This window comes from Pelobates fuscus, chromosome 12 (assembly GCF_036172605.1).
Source record: "Pelobates fuscus isolate aPelFus1 chromosome 12, aPelFus1.pri, whole genome shotgun sequence".
Classification (NCBI taxonomy): domain Eukaryota; kingdom Metazoa; phylum Chordata; class Amphibia; order Anura; family Pelobatidae; genus Pelobates; species Pelobates fuscus.
Window position 1 is genome coordinate 7,879,206 of NC_086328.1, and position 16,205 is coordinate 7,895,410.

Below are 16,205 nucleotides of genomic sequence, written 5' to 3' on the forward strand. Positions count from 1 at the left end.
GTGCATAGACTGAAATGCCATTTTATTTACTGTTTAATTTCTCAAGTCACCCAGTGTATAGATTATATATATATTCAGAGAAAACACGTGATTGAAATTTTTAATGATTTTCCATTTGCTGTTATTATAGAAAGTAAATGCGTTATTGAACACTGTGAAAAACTGTTTATATTCAATGGGTAACCTATTCAAATTTCTTTCTATCTGTCGACCCTGTATTAGTGTTATATTTAGGTAAGAGGTGTCATAAAACATAGGGGTTTGATCAGTAAACACTGGCTTGATGACTTATATTTCTATTTTTAAAATATTATCTTTCATACATTAAATATGCAAGTAACACAATCAAAATTCACATCTGCAGTTTGGTGGTGCATATTGTTCCCATTGGCTTTAGATCGCTTTTCCCAGCTACTTTTCATTTATGTTGCAATGCTATATTATGTTGCAGTGGCATTATATCAGTTATAACACAGGTAATGGAGGTGCTACCCAGGCACTGCATAACCAAGGAATTCCCCACAATGCAATGCTTATTCATGTTGATAGGTGCTCTGAGCTTTAAGTGTAGCTTTGCAATTTGTAGAACTTGGTGGTTTTCTTACTAAACTGGGAATTGTGGAGAATTGAAAAGGGAATTGTAAAATAGACATATAGTTTAACTGGGGAAAAAGCTGTAAAAAACGTATACATTTCTGTGTGTGTATGTTTGTATGTATATATATATGTGTGTGTGTGTATATGTATGTGTATACCGCATATACTCGAGTATAAGCCGAGTTTTTCAGCACATTTTTTGTGCTGAAAAACCCCAACTCGGCTTATACTTGAGTCACTGTCTGTATTATGGCAACTTACATTGCCATAATACAGACTGGGGGCTGTGGGGGCTGCAGAGCGTTTACTTACCTCTCCTGCAGCTCCTGTCAGCTCCCTTCTCCTCCCCGCCGGTCCATTCAGCACCTCTGTCAGCTCCCAGTGTAAGTCTCACGAGAGCCGCGGGGTCATAGTGCGGCTCTCGCGAGACTTACAGTGTGAGCTGACAGGGGAGCTGACCGGACCGGCGCGGAGGAGGAGGGAGCTGACAGGAGCTGCAGGAGAGGTAAGTAACAGCTCTGCCAGCCCCCTCCCCCTCCCACCGAACTGCCAATGGACCACCAGGGAAGGAGAGCCCCCCCCCCGCCATGTATCAAGCAGGGAGGGGGGACGAAAAAAATAAATATAATAATAAAATATTAAAAATAATAATAATTAAAAAAAAAATAACAACATAACAAAAAAATTTAAAATAATTAATAAAATAAATAATAGAACAAAAAAATGATTAAAATAATAATTAATAAAATAACAAGAATCAAAATGCCCACCCCCCACCAACACACAAACACACACTGCATCACACACACTGTCACTTCATTCATATACACACACTGCACTCACACACTGCATTCATACACACACACACTGCACTCATACACACACACACTGCACTCATACACAGACACTGCATTCATTATGCCGGACTTTACATAGGACACGAGGCCATGCGTTTAGACTGGAAGAAAGAAGATTTCGTTTAAGGCAAAGGAAAGGTTTTTTTACTGTAAGAACAATCAGGATGTGGAATTCTCTGCCTGAAGAAGTGGTTTTATCAGTCCATACAGATGTTCAAACAGCTACTAGATGCATACTTGCAAAGACAGAATATTCAAGGATATAATCTTTCAATGTAGGGTAATAACTGCTTGATTCAAGGATAAATCTGACTGCCATTCTGGGGTCAATAAGGAATTTTTTGTCCTAGCTTGTTGCAAAATTGTGCTTCAAACTGGGGTGTTTTTTTTTTTTCTCTTTTGGATCAACAGCAAAAAACAGGTGTGAGGAAGGCTGAACTTGATGGACGCAAGTCTCTTTTCAGCTATCTAACTATGTAACTATGTAATTATATACACACACTGTAAATAAATATTCAATTAATATAATTTTTTTAGGATCTAATTTTATTTAGAAATTTACCAGTAGCTGCTGCATTTCCCACCCTATTCTTATACTCGAGTCAATAAGTTTTCCCAGTTTTTTGGGGGAAAATTAGGGACCTCTGCTTATATTCGGGTCGGCTTATACTCGAGTATATACGGTGTATATATATGTATATATATTGCCAAAATACCAGGGTATTGCAGAATGTAATGATACCTTTTTTTTTTAACATAATACTTAAAAGACAAACTTTCAAGCGTTTTCCTTTCTTCCTCAGGTCTGAAGCAGTACATACATGTATAATGTCTTGCTCATACTTTTATTATTTAATGTTGCATGGTATTAAAAAAATACTCTCTGAATATTGTTACATCTTCAGTATTCTGTCTCCTTTTGTTGCATCTGACACTTATGTTAATTAAAAAAAATAGTAACAAAAACCAGGAAGTTATATAAATAAACTAGCGAAAATGGAAATTGCATAAAGGCGTTGTCAGATTTTCACAAATTTCCACCAAATGACATGTGTGAATGAATGATTCATGTTTTAGTGCATCATCTATTGAAATGGCTAATTGTTTTTAGTTGTGGGTGCTACGTTCTCACTGTTGAAAAATTGATCACTTGGATCTTATTCTTATGTGAACTTTTCATTTTACTAATGGAATTAGGAAAAACAAACAACAAATATCTGAACATTCTGTCAAATAGACTAGAGCTTTGTTTTAAAGGGCCCTATTATTGACATGGATTTCATGTGGCATGTCCATCTGCAGGAGATAGCCTCCCCAACACAGTGAGCAACTGCTTGCCATGCACACAGAACACATGCACTGGATAGCAGAGAGACAATGGTTCATGTTCCTAGATTAATTCTGTTTATGATTGGGACACCTTGTTGGGTACATGGAGTCATTCATCAATCAAAAATAGTCCTTGCCACTCTGCTAACAATTGCAGTCATTTTGTAGCCAGCAGCATATACATTATAGTAGTTTTTTATTCCCCTCACTTATATCTTCTGGCTTTTGGATCAGCCGTTATGCACAGTTTACATGTAACTTAGCAACCATGTTTCTCCAGCAGTACGTCATGACGCCGGCTTCCCGACACTTCCGGGTTTTAAACCGGTCTAAAGGTGATGGAAGTAACACACGATTGTTTTACACATCGGTTTGGTAAGTGATTTACTGCACCTATGTATATATTGCCACAATTTATTATACAATCTGGGATCTTGAGAAAGACCTTCAGGGGTCGAAACGTAGACAGATTTTCGTGTTTTTTTCCATTAAATACACTGTTGATGTTTACAAGTCCTGTGATGCACCCTTTATACTGTTTGGATATAGCAAGCATTAGGCTGCTAGAGTAGGACCTGCCAAGAATGGGGTACATTGACATTGTGGCAGGCTTATGCAATATGTGATCATATAATGTAACTAAACCCCCATTTTTGCCTAGATGTTTTTAAATAAAACTATTACAATCGAAGATTTGAAATTGTTCTTTAGTGAATAAGCGAGTGCACTGGATTGTGTATTTTGTATGATATATATATATATATAAACAGTTAATGCAATGTTAAAAAACAAATACACACACCAGGCAAGCCATAAGACTTGCTTTTACCACAGGAATCTCACTTTCAGTGCTCTCACTACTGCAAGGGATTCTGGGTAGGCATATGCAAATGAGCTCAACAAAGAACCACATTTTTGCCTCTTAGTGAGAGCACTGTTAAAGTGAGACTTCGGTGGTAAAAGCAAGTCTTATGGCTTGCCTGGTGTGTGTTTTTGTGTTTAACATTGCATTAACTATCCACTTATTTCAGGTGGAAGGGGTTTTCAGACACACTTTTTTTTTTCCCACCACAACTTTGGTGTGTGTGTGTGTGTGTGTGTATGTATATGTATATGTATATGTATATATGTGTATATATATATATATATATATATATATATATATTGTGATCCTTGTTTGCAGGTAGCACGGTCCTCTAGGGTAAAAAACAGGCACAGTCCTTTTATTTGCATATAATCCAGGCACTTTATTTGTAAGTCCACACGGGAGACAGCAGCAACTGAAAACATAAATATAACACAGATTCCTATAAACAAAAACCTAGCTCGTCTGAGCACTTACTAACTTCAGGTTCCCTATCTCTCAGGGGTTAAACTGGAACAAAACAATATTGGTTTCACCAACCTAGTGTCTTTGTCAGCTCTCAGCACTCCAGTGTTTAGTTAGCCTACTGCTTCCAGCTCTTCAAGAGAGAAAATAAACATTCTCCTAGTGCTCCAAGCCAGCCTTAACTGCTTTCCTTTATGCACTCCCAGTGCTCCAAGCCAGCCTTAACTGCTTTCCTTTATGCACTCCCAGTGCTCCAAGCCAGCCTTAACTGCTTTTCTTTATGCACTCCCAGTGCTCCAAGCCAGCCTTAACTGCTTTCCTTTATGCACTCCCAGTGCTCAGTCTCCTTGACTCTCTCACTGGAGAGAACAGCCTCTCTCCTACCTGCTTCCAGGGAGGAAGCCAGCAATCCCCCTTTACCTGCCTAGCAGGGAGGGGTTTATTCCCACTGCTACAGCTGATTATCTGCAGCTGAGCAGTGGGTTGGAGACAGTTCCAAAGAACTCTGGCCTGGAACTTATTTCTCCCAGTTGTGTATAAACTGAGGAGTGGAGCATTGGCCCACCCTGCTCTCCAAATGCTCCATCCCAGGGGCCCATAACTAAACGTAGCTTTGTGTTGCACACCACACATACAACATGTACTTCCCCTGGGGTTAAATGTTAAAGGCCTCTCTTTCTTCACTTTATCACAATATACACTCATGTACAGAATCCTTTTTCAATTTCAACATGAGTTTTGAGTTTGCAATCCATCAGGCCAATTAGATGCACATGTCTTTTTGTGTGGCGCTTCATACAGATTGTGGTACTCACATTTAACATTGAAGGCATCCATCAATTTAGCACTACAGAAAGCATGTTAAACTCACAGCCCGCATGCAGCCCACAATGAATTTCTTTGCGGCCTGGCAAGGGATTTTTGTGCCCGCCTCTGCCTGCGCCCCCAACGAGCATGTGGCTCCACCATTGCTACCTTCACCTTGGGAACTGGCTCTGTGAGGGAACAGCTGCCTGAAAATAGGGAAGGAGAGAGACAGTATGAATGGAAGTGGTAGGAAGGGAGACATGGTGGAGGATATGAATGGGAGGGGAGAGAGACATGGATGGAAGGGGGAGTGTAATATGCATGGAAGGGGAGAGAGACATGGATGGAAGGGGGAGGGATATATGGACGGGAGAGAGACATGGATGGAAGGGGGAGGGATATATGGACGGGAGAGAGACATGGATGGAAGAGGGAGGGGAATATGGATGGGAGAGAGACATGTATGGAAGGGGGAGGGATATATGGACGGGAGAGAGACATGGATAGAAGGGGGGCGGAGACATGGAGGGAAACAGACATTGAAGGGAGGGGAACAGAGACATGGATGGAAGGGGGGTAGCAGTTAGCGGAACAGTGTGCGCAGCCACACCTTACTCTGCCTAGAGATTGCAGAGGGACAGGAAGTGAGCGGAGTGGATTGAAACTGCAGTTTGCAGAGAGACTGAGGTAACGAGCGGAGCCGACACTCCAGACAGTGATATTACTACTGAGATAGTAAGTAACTTGAGGTGAAGCTTTTAAAGTAAATAGTTTGTGTGTACCCAGGATTACATATTGTTTGCATGAGAATGATACAAGTAATTTTAGTTTGTGTTTGTCCAGGTCGAAATCATTTTTTATTTTTTTTATTTTTTTTTATTTAAAGAAGAGAAGCACTAATTGTTTGTAGCTCTTTGTTCAGTTATGTCATATATAAATATTCTATACATTATTTAATCAATGGCGTCTCATGTGTTCCTCAACTATGATCAGGAACCTTCTGTGTAAACCCCTTCCTTAAGTAGTCTGGCATTACAGATAATTCCAGAGAATGGCAAAAACAGGCTATGTCTAAAAATATGAACAGGGAAAGAAAAGCTCATAGGGTAATGACGTTAATTGTAATAAACCCCAGTTTTCAAGGTTGTACTCACAGAACAGCAGAAAATTCAGGCTCGTCAACAATATGTAAAATCCCACAGATCCAGCAGTGTTCAGATGTCCAATAATAATGCATGTAGGCAGACTAGATGGGCCGAATGCTTCTTATCTGCCGTCACATTCTAAAGAGTTATACTGTACTTTTAAAAATAAATAAACTTAAACCTGGTTTATGTGGCCCGATCCAGACATTGAGTTTGACATGCTTGCTCTACGTGTTTCGACTAGTAACTTTAAACTTCAGGAGTAAAAAAAAAATAAAAATGATCTGTGCTTTTGGTTTGGTTTGCATTTCCTGGAAATTACTTAGACCGGTCTTAAACTTCCCCATTGCTGTGGTTGAAGCTATTCATCGTCGGCCATGGACTTTACTTTATTGATCTTTAAACTTTACTCTGATTACTGGATTTGGCTTGTTAACTAGATTAGTTCACTACTCCCCTCTAAGGTACCAAAACACCTGGAAAAGTCCCCATCCCACTGCATGTGTCTGCTCACACTATGTGTGGCCACCTCAGAGAGAAAGTGTTTGTTGGGACCATATGTGTGAAACTGTACTCTCCGTGCTGGCCAACCACAGGGCAGGATCAACACAGCAGTAAACGTACAGCCTGCAACCACTATTTTAGACCATCATGTGCCAGTGACAAGGGGTTAGTGTATAATGACTGTGCGTTACGTCTGTATCTTAGAGCTGGGATGCCACATTTTATAACTGCAACTTCCATGATGCTTTGTCATTTTACATGCTGGCAAAGCATCAAGAGATTTGTCGTTCTTTAACCCCTTCAGGACCGGCCTGTTTTTGCGATGTTTGTACGTTAAGGACCAGAGCAGTTTTAACACTTTTGTGGTGTTTGTGTTTAGCTGTAATTTTCCGCTCTCTCATTTACGGTTCCCATACAAGTTATATATTGTTTTTTTCAGGACAAAAGGGGCTTTCTTTACATACCATTATTTGTATTATGTCCAATATTGTATTTAAAAAAAATAATAAAATATGGTGAAAAATTAAAAAAAAAACATGTTTTTGGACTTTTACTTGAAAAATCTTTTACTTATCTACAAAAGCTAATGAAAAAAACTGCTAAATAGATTCAAAATGTTGTCCCGAGTTTAAAAACACCCAGTGTTTACATGCTTTATTGCTTTTTTTTGCAAGTTATAGGCCTATAAATACAAGTAGGAAATTGCTGTTTCAATATATATATATTTTAAATGTATCAATAGTGACCTTGTAACACCGTTATCTGTCATAAATCCCCGAAACACACCTAACATGTACATATTTTTTTAAAGTAGAACACCCAGGGTATTCAAAATTGGGTATGTCCAGTTTTTTTTAGTAGCCACTTAGTCACAAACACTGGCCAAAGTTAGCATTTATATTTGTTTGTGTGTTAAAAATGCAAGAAACGCTAACTTTGGTCGGTGTTTGTGACTAAGTGGCTATTAAAAAAGGCTGAACATACCCCATTTGCAATACCTTGGGTTGTCTTCTTTTGCAAATGGTATGCCATCATGGGGCTAATTCTCATTCCTTGGCTACCATACGCTCTCAAAGGCAACCTAACCAATCCGACAAATTTCAATAAAAAAAAAAAGTAAAATCAAGCCTTATATTTGACCCTGTAACTTTCACAAACACTATAAAACCTCTACATGTGGGGTACTGTTATACTCAGGAGACTTCGCTGAACACAAATATTAGTGTATCAGAACAGTAAAATGTATCACAGCAATAATATCCTCAGTGAAAGTGCTGTTTGTGTGTGAAAAATGCAAAAAACTTCACTTTCACTGACAATATCATCGCTGTGATATGTTTTACTGTTTTGAAACACTAATATTTGTGTTCAGCGAAGTCTCCCGAGTAAAACAGTACCCCCATGTACAGGTTTTAGGGTGTCATAGAAAGTTACAGGGTTAAACACAGTGCTAGCAAATTAAATTATCTGGACTTTCGGCCTGGGTTGGCAGGCAGGTCCCTCAAATTGCAATCATTAAAATTACTTAATTAGGTAAAAATATTACATAAATACACATGTAGAATTTTAATATATATACATATTTATATATTTGACGTCTACGTGTATATTTATGAAATTATTTATGTAATTATGTATATGGACATATGTATATTTCGTATTGTTTTTATTTATTTATTTATACATAGATATATATATCATTACATTCTAAGTGTATTTTGATATAAATATATATATATATATATATCTCAAAATACTGTTAGAATAAAATTGCATATATAAATATTTTTTTATAATTATTAAAAATTATTTTTATTTTTTGTTATTTATTTTTATTAACATATTATTTGTATTTTATAATAATATATATATACCATATATATAGCAATTATATATATATTGTATATATTCGTGTGTAATTTAAATATAAGTGTATTTTTATATTAATATACGTATATATAAATATAAAAATACACTTAATATGACATTATATATATATGATACATATACATATATTATATATAGATATAATACATGTATATATATCATATATATATATATACACATATTATTTATTTATTTTTACACTGATTTTACACTGTTTTTTTTTTACTTTATTTTTTGGATTTTTCACTTGCAGGGAGACTGCCTGTCAGCACAGACAGTCCCCCTGCAGGCAGATACACAGACACCTATTGCGGTCATGTGATCGAGTGATCACATGGCCGTGGGGTCCTGATCTGCCGAGGGGGGACTGCCCGGGCAGACAGGCAGTCCCCCTGGACCGGGTGGAGCACTGATCGCCGCCGTGGGACCGACGGCGATCAGGTAAGTAGCCCCAGACCGTTATGACGGTTCAGGACCGTCAGCGGTCCAAACGCACGTTTTACCGCTGACGGTCCTGAACCGTCAGCGGTCCTGAAGGGGTTAACAACGGGGATCTGTCTTTTGGATGTCTATAGTTTTAGGCATATCAGCCCAGAAGAACTACAAACAGATGGGAGTGCTTAACCTAGGAAGACCAATCACTGAATGTTCTTTCAGTCTGTGGCTCGGTTTTTAATTGATTGTGTTTTCACCTTTATTTATACCAAGTTAGTTGCATGTGGGTACTCAAGGTCCATCTCCAATGTAGACCAAGAGCTGTTGGATGGTTTGTCTATATCAGTGATGGCGAACCTTTTTGAGCCCGAGTGCCCAAACCGCAATACATGCCAACTTTTTTTTCCTTAAAGTGCCAACACGGCAATTGCGTGTGGGGGGGGGGGGGTGTGGGGGGGGGGGGGGTGTTGTATGTGAGGGGTGCTGTGTGTGTGTGAGGGGTGCTGTGTGTGTGTGTGAGGGGTGCTGTGTGTGTGTGTGAGGGGTGCTGTGTGTGTGTATGAGGGGTGCTGTGTGTGTGTATGAGGGGTGCTGTGTAAGTGTGTGAGGGGTGCTGTGTAAGTGTGTGAGGGGTGCTGTGTAAGTGTGTGAGGGGTGCTGTGTAAGTGTGTGAGGGGTGCTGTGTAAGTGTGTGTGTGAGGGGTGTTGTGTGTGTGTGTGTGTGAGGGGTGTTGTGTGTGTGTGTGTGTGAGGGGTGTTGTGTGTGAGGGGGGTGCTGTGTGTGAGACGGGTGCTGTGTGTTTGGGGGGGTGCTGTGTGGTGTGTAAGTGCTGTGTAAGTGTGTGGGGGGGTGCTGTGTGTGTGTGGGGGGGTGCTGTGTGTGTGTGTTTGGGGGGGGTGCTGTGTGTGTGTGTTTGGGGGGGGGTGCTGTGTGTGTGTGTGTGTGTGTGTGTGTGTGTGTGTGTGAGGGGGTGCTGTGTGTGTGTGTGAGGGGGGTGCTGTGTGTGTGTGAGACGGGTGCTGTGCTGTGTGGGTGTGAGACGGGTGCTGTGCGTGGGGTAGGGGTGCTGTATGTGTGTGTGAGACGGGTGCTGTGCTGTGTGGGAGGTAGGGGTACTGCTGGGGGGTAGGGATACTGCTGGCGGGGTATGGGTACTGCTGTGGGGGGTAGGGATACTGCTGGCGGGGTATGGGTACTGCTGTGGGGGGTAGGGATACTGTGTGTGGGGGGTAGGGATACTGTAGGGGGTAGGGGTGCTGTGTGTGGGGGGTAGGGGTGCTGTGTGTGGGGGGTAGGGGTACTGTGTGGGGGGTAGGGGTACTGTGTGGGGGGTAGGGGTACTGTGTGGGGGGGTAGGGGTACTGTGTGGGGTGGTAGGGGTACTGTGTGGGGTGGTAGGGGTACTGTGTGGGGTGGTAGGGGTACTGTGTGGAGGTACTGTGTGGGGGTAGGGGTACTGCGTGGGGGGTAGGGGTACTGCTGGGGGGTATAGGGGTGCTGTGTGTGGGTAGGGGTGCTGTGTGTGGGTAGGGGTACTGTGTGTGGGGGGTAGGAGTACTGCTGGGGGTGGTAGGGGTACTGCTGGGGGGGTAGGGGTACTGCTGAGGGGGGGTAGGGGTGGTGCTGGGGAGATAGGGGTGGTGCTGGGGGGTAGGGGTACTTCTGGAGGGTGGGGGGGTGCTGTGGGGGGTAAGGGTACTTCTGGAGGGTGGGGGGGGTGCTGTGGGGGGTAAGGGTACTTCTGGGGTGGTGCTGTGGGGGCTATGGGTGGTGCTGGGGAGATAGGGGTGGTGCTGGGGGGGGGTAAGGGTACTTCTGGAGGGGTGGGGGGGTGCTGTGGGGGGTAAGGGTACTTCTGGGGGGTGGGGGGGTGCTGTGGGGGGTAAGGGTACTTCTGGGGGGGTAGGGGTGGTGCTGGGGAGATAGGGGTGGTGCTGGGGGGGTAAGGGTACTTCTGGAGGGTGGGGGGGTGCTGTGGGGGGTAAGGGTACTTCTGGGGGTGGGGGGTAAGGGTACTTCTGGGGGTGGGGGGGTGCTGTGGGGGGTAAGGGTACTTCTGGGGGGTGGGGGGGTGCTGTGGGGGGTAAGGGTACTTCTGGGGGGGTAGGGGTGGTGCTGGGGAGATAGGGGTGGTGCTGGGGGGTAAGGGTACTTCTGGAGGGTGGGGGGTGCTGTGGGGGGTAAGGGTACTTCTGGGGGGTGGGGGGGTGCTGTGGGGGGTAAGGGTACTTCTGGGGGGGTAGGGGTGGTGCTGGGGAGATAGGGGTGGTGCTGGGGGGTAAGGGTACTTCTGGAGGGTGGGGGGGTGCTGTGGGGGGTAATGGTACTTCTGGGGGGTGGGGGGGTGCTGTGGGGGGTAAGGGTACTTCTGGGGGGTGGGGGGGTGCTGTGGGGGGTAAGGGTACTTCTGGGGAGATAGGGGTGGTGCTGGGGGGTAAGGGTACTTCTGGGGTGGTGCTGTGGGGGCTAGGGGTGGTGCTGGGGAGGTAAGGGTACTTCTGGGGGGGGTAGGGGTGCTGTGTGTCAGTATCCCCCCCCCTCCCTCCTTCTTACCTTTAATGAAGTGGGGGGGGGGACACACAGCCATCCCTGGTGGTCCGGTGGTGGCAGGCAGTGCTTCCGGTTCGGGAGGCAGGGGAGGGATCTGTGATGCTGAACCCTCTGTCTTCCCGCGCGATGCTGTGGAGCGTTGCCATGGTAACGCTCGGCAACGCTCCACACAGCATCGCGCGGGAGGACAGGGATCAGCATCACAGATCCTTCCCCTGCCTCCCGAACCGGAAGCAGAGTAGGCGCCTGCCGTTTCGGGCAGGCAGGTGCCTACTCTGCAGTGATGGCGGACCTGTGGCCGCGTGCCCACAGAAAGGGCCCGGCGTGCCACCTGTGGCACGCGTGCCATAGGTTCGCCATCACTGGTCTATATGAACCAGCAGTGGCTCTTCCTTTTTTGTGGGTTTGTTTCCCAAACTGCTAGCTAAATGTCATGGGAAACATGATCCGTTACAGCCAGATTGCCAAAGATTAGTCATATTTTATATAAAGCAACCCTTCTCAGAAAATAGAACTGTCCCATAGAACTTAACATGATCCATTTCTCCTGCAAGTTTTCTTGCATTCCTGTACATTTTCCTCCTCACCTTGCGGTATTTGCGCTCAGCGGCTGTCCATATGTATAACTGACTCTTGCAACATGTTGATGGACAGCAGCCGCTGCGGATCCACACCAAATTATACCCCCATGTCCGCCCACGTTATTGTCAACGTCGGCGTGACGTCTCGCGGGAGACACGCGCACACGTTTGGGGGTCAGAGGCAGTTTTCGGCCAATCAGAATTGTAAAGGACTTATTTAAACGCAAATGTACTTTTCCTCATTGCCCTGTCGTGGTTTCCCTTAGTGGTTGTCCGAGAGTGTGTTCCTGAGCGTTTATTTCTGGTTTTTGACTATGGCTTTGTTTGACTTCCCTGTGTTCTGGTATCCCTGACTTCTGGATTTCCCTTATCGTTGTGTCCCATTCTGTGTCCCTCAACGTCGGCAAGTATCCTGACTGTTCTTTGGTGCGTTAGGTCCGGCCATTCTAAGGCCCGGTAAGACGTTACCTTTTAGTCCTAGGTATGATACAATTCTACGTGCTGGATCAATTAGTAATCCTGACAATTCCATGGTCAGAAAATCACCACAAAACAGAATGAAAGTAAAACCATCTATTTTGTTATTTGCTATGGATTTCCGCCAAGATTTCAGAATGTTCCTTTTTTTCATACAATGCTAATATTTTCCTTTCCAAACACCTACTTGTGTTCCAAAAGTACAGGATCACATATTCTTGTAGCACTAGCAAATGAGCATTTGTGAGCAAAATTTTGTCTTTTGAAGTTATCAATTTATACCAGTGCTATGTGATCTATACGTGCCAGTACTGCATGATCTATAAATGCCACTGCGGTTATCTGTTTGTGCCATTGCTAAAACATTTATACGTGCCATTGCAGAATGTTTTATACATGCCAGTTCTGAATGTACCTTTTAAAAGGTACTATTGTATTAAAGTGACTCTATAGTCACCAGAACAACTACAGCTTAATGTAGTTTGTTCTAGTGAGTATAATCATTGCCTTCAGGCATTTTCATGAAAACCCTGTGTTTACATTGCCCCTAGGGACACCTCCAAATGGCCACTCCTTAGATGGCCAATGGAGGTGCTTCCTGGCTCAGTGCTGCACAGTAGGCAGCTCTGACGTTCAACGTCGGGAACGCTGAATTTTCCTCATAGAGATGCACAGAACGGTGTTTGGCCCCGCCCCTTTGACGATTTAATTTTTTTTTGGCAATTCTGATGATGTCACCAAGTTGGCGGGGCCAGTGCCGGCAGACCCGCACAGCGCTGGAAATAAGGTGATTTTCTTTCATGCTTTTAAAGGGGACAAGTGGGGGCAAGCCACCTAAATGTTGTGTTTTGCACTATAGGGTCAGGAATACGTTTCTGTTCCTGACCCTATAGTGTTCCTTTAATTTGTTTTGTTCATGCTTTTTGTGCAGATTTGCTCTGAGCCTCCATGCAAACATTATTGAAACCCTTGGCAAAACTATATTTTGCCACACCCAATGAGTAGGTCTTGCCCTTCTTCAACCTTTTTATGGGACACATACACTTTATTTACTTCTCAGCAGTGATTAAAGGACAACTGTCATCAAATGTTCACTTATTATTTACATTTAATGATACATAGTGATATAGTTAAATGTTTTATTAGGTTTTCTTTAGAAAATGTCATATATTTTTAAAATCTCTCTTGTTATCTGACCAACTGCTGCTCAGCCTAACTTGCCGGCTGCTACAGTTTCACACCGAGAAATCACAGCAGCAGCAGGTTAGATTGAGCGCCAGTTGGTTAGATAACAGTAAAGTTCATCTCAACGTGGCTGCTCAGACAGATAAAAAGTGACTTTTCGGTTAAAAAAATGTTTTTAAGTCTCTCTCTCTCTCTCTCTCTCATTTAAAATATATACCAATAAGTTTCATAAAACGTGATAAACATGTTAACCATTTCAATACTTTTCAGATATAAATTGCTGATCTCACAATTGAGCTCATCCACTCACAGGAGCCCAGTGACAGGATTGTGTAATGATGTCATGTTCCATGACCTAACAATGCAGACACTCCATGCATAGCCTTAAGCCTGAAACAAAACCAAAAAAAGAGCATTAGGGGAATTGTAGTTTTCCAGCAGTTGTATATTTACCTTCTGTCACCTCTGCATTAAAGGACCACTATAGGCACCCAGACCACTTCAGCATAATTAAGTGGTCTGGGTGCCAGGTACAGCTAGGATGAACCCTTTTTTCTATAAACATAGCAGTTTCAGAGAAACTGCTATGTTTATAATAGGGTTAATCCAGCCTCTAGTGGCTGTCTCATTGACAGCCGCTAGAGGCGCTTCTCACTGTGATTTTCAGCGCATTCAGCCGATGATGTCGCTATGGAGGAGGAGAGTCCCCCGCCCGGCGCTGGAGAAAGAGGTACTTTAACCCCTTCCTCCCCCTGGAGCCCGGCGGGAGGGGGACCCTGAGGGTGGGGGCACCCTCAGGGCACTATAGTACCAGGAAAACGAGTATGTTTTCCTGGCACTATAGTGGTCCTTTAAGTAGTAAATGCGTGGGGGCTGGAGTCTCAGCAACAAATGCATAAAACTGATCCCTTGCGTAGTACCATGGAAGGTGTACGAGTTGAAAGGATAGGCTTGATGTGAACATAGAATAGGCAGACTTCGAAAAGTGTAAAGGGACGGAAAGCCTGACATGGCTAGAAATCAAGAAATGCTTGATGTGGTTTGTTTTGTGTGTAGTGGGAGTGGACCATAACTATTTAGTGGGTGTTTGCTGTGCATGGTGCGGTCTGTGTGTAATGTGCACTGTCTGTCTGGGAATCTTGAAATACTAATTCTCTATAGAACACATTGGTATCTGCTCTAGACTTTGCAATTTATTTTGCTCGTCACTTTGTACAAATAAAATGTCACCTATTGCTGGAATTCCTGAGCGTGTCAACTGACACTTTAAAGGGCCACTATACTTTTAAACTACCTATTTAGATGAAATAGTTCCCCAAGAGTTTTACTTCACTTATTTCACCTGGTGCGCTGGTCTCTTTGTGGCTGTCAGCCTCTATGCAGCAGATCATCATAAATGCTGCCTGTTCTCAGAACAGACAGTGTTTACATTGCTGAGACTTCAGGGACAAGCTATTTACCCCAGAAACACTGCTTTACACTTTAGTGGTTCTGATACCTAGTGTCCTTCTGTCACTTCTGTCTCTCTGGTACTTATAGTGTCCGTTTGTAAAGCTCTAGCCTTTGTGGAAGATTTGTAGTGTGTGGTTTGAGATTTGTCCCCTCTATCTACAAGTCTAATAGTACATCTTCACCAATCTCTGTACCACCTCTGATCTCTCCACTGATCCATTTCCTTTGTCTGACCACCATCTGCTAACATTTAACATCTGCATACCTCATACCAAAATTTCAACACCTTCAACTCTCCAACCTCGCAGAAACCTCAACTCCCTCGATCTCCAGCACTTCTCCACCACACTCCAAACACTCCTTTTACCCATCTCAAATCTCAACTGCCCTAACTCTGCAACCTCACTCTACAACTCCACTCTCTCCTCTCAACTTGACATCATGGCACCTCCTACAGTTAAACGCAGCAAGCGCCCCCAACTACAACCCTGGCACACTAAGCTCACCCGTTGCCTCCAAAAATGTTCCAGAACTGCTGAACGCTGCTGGAGAAAGTCTCACTCTGCATCTGACTTTGTCCACTATAAATTTATGCTGCGCTCCTACAGCATGGCTCTTTTCTCTGCAAAAGTAAACTACTTCAAAACCCTCATAAGCACACTGTCCCATCAACCCAAACACCTGTTTCACACTTTTGATGCTCTTCTTCGCCCTGTGACTACCCCTCCTTCCACCACCTTGTCCGCCACAAACTTTGCATCTCATTTCACTGAGAAGATCTCTACAATCAGGAAAGAGATCTCTAACCTTCCCCTATCATTATATCACCCAACCCCACTCCCCCTGCCATCCTATGCACATTTGCACCTGCTACAGCACAAGAGGTTTCTGCACTGCTCCTGTCCTCCCGCCCCACCACCTGCTCTCTCGATCCTATTCCCTCGCATCTCATCCGCACTTTGTCTCCCTTTCTTGCTCTTCCTCTCGCTAGCATTTTCAATCTCTCCCTTTCCTCTGGCACATTTCCCTCACCCTTCAAACATGCAACCGTAACCCCGATTCTGAAAA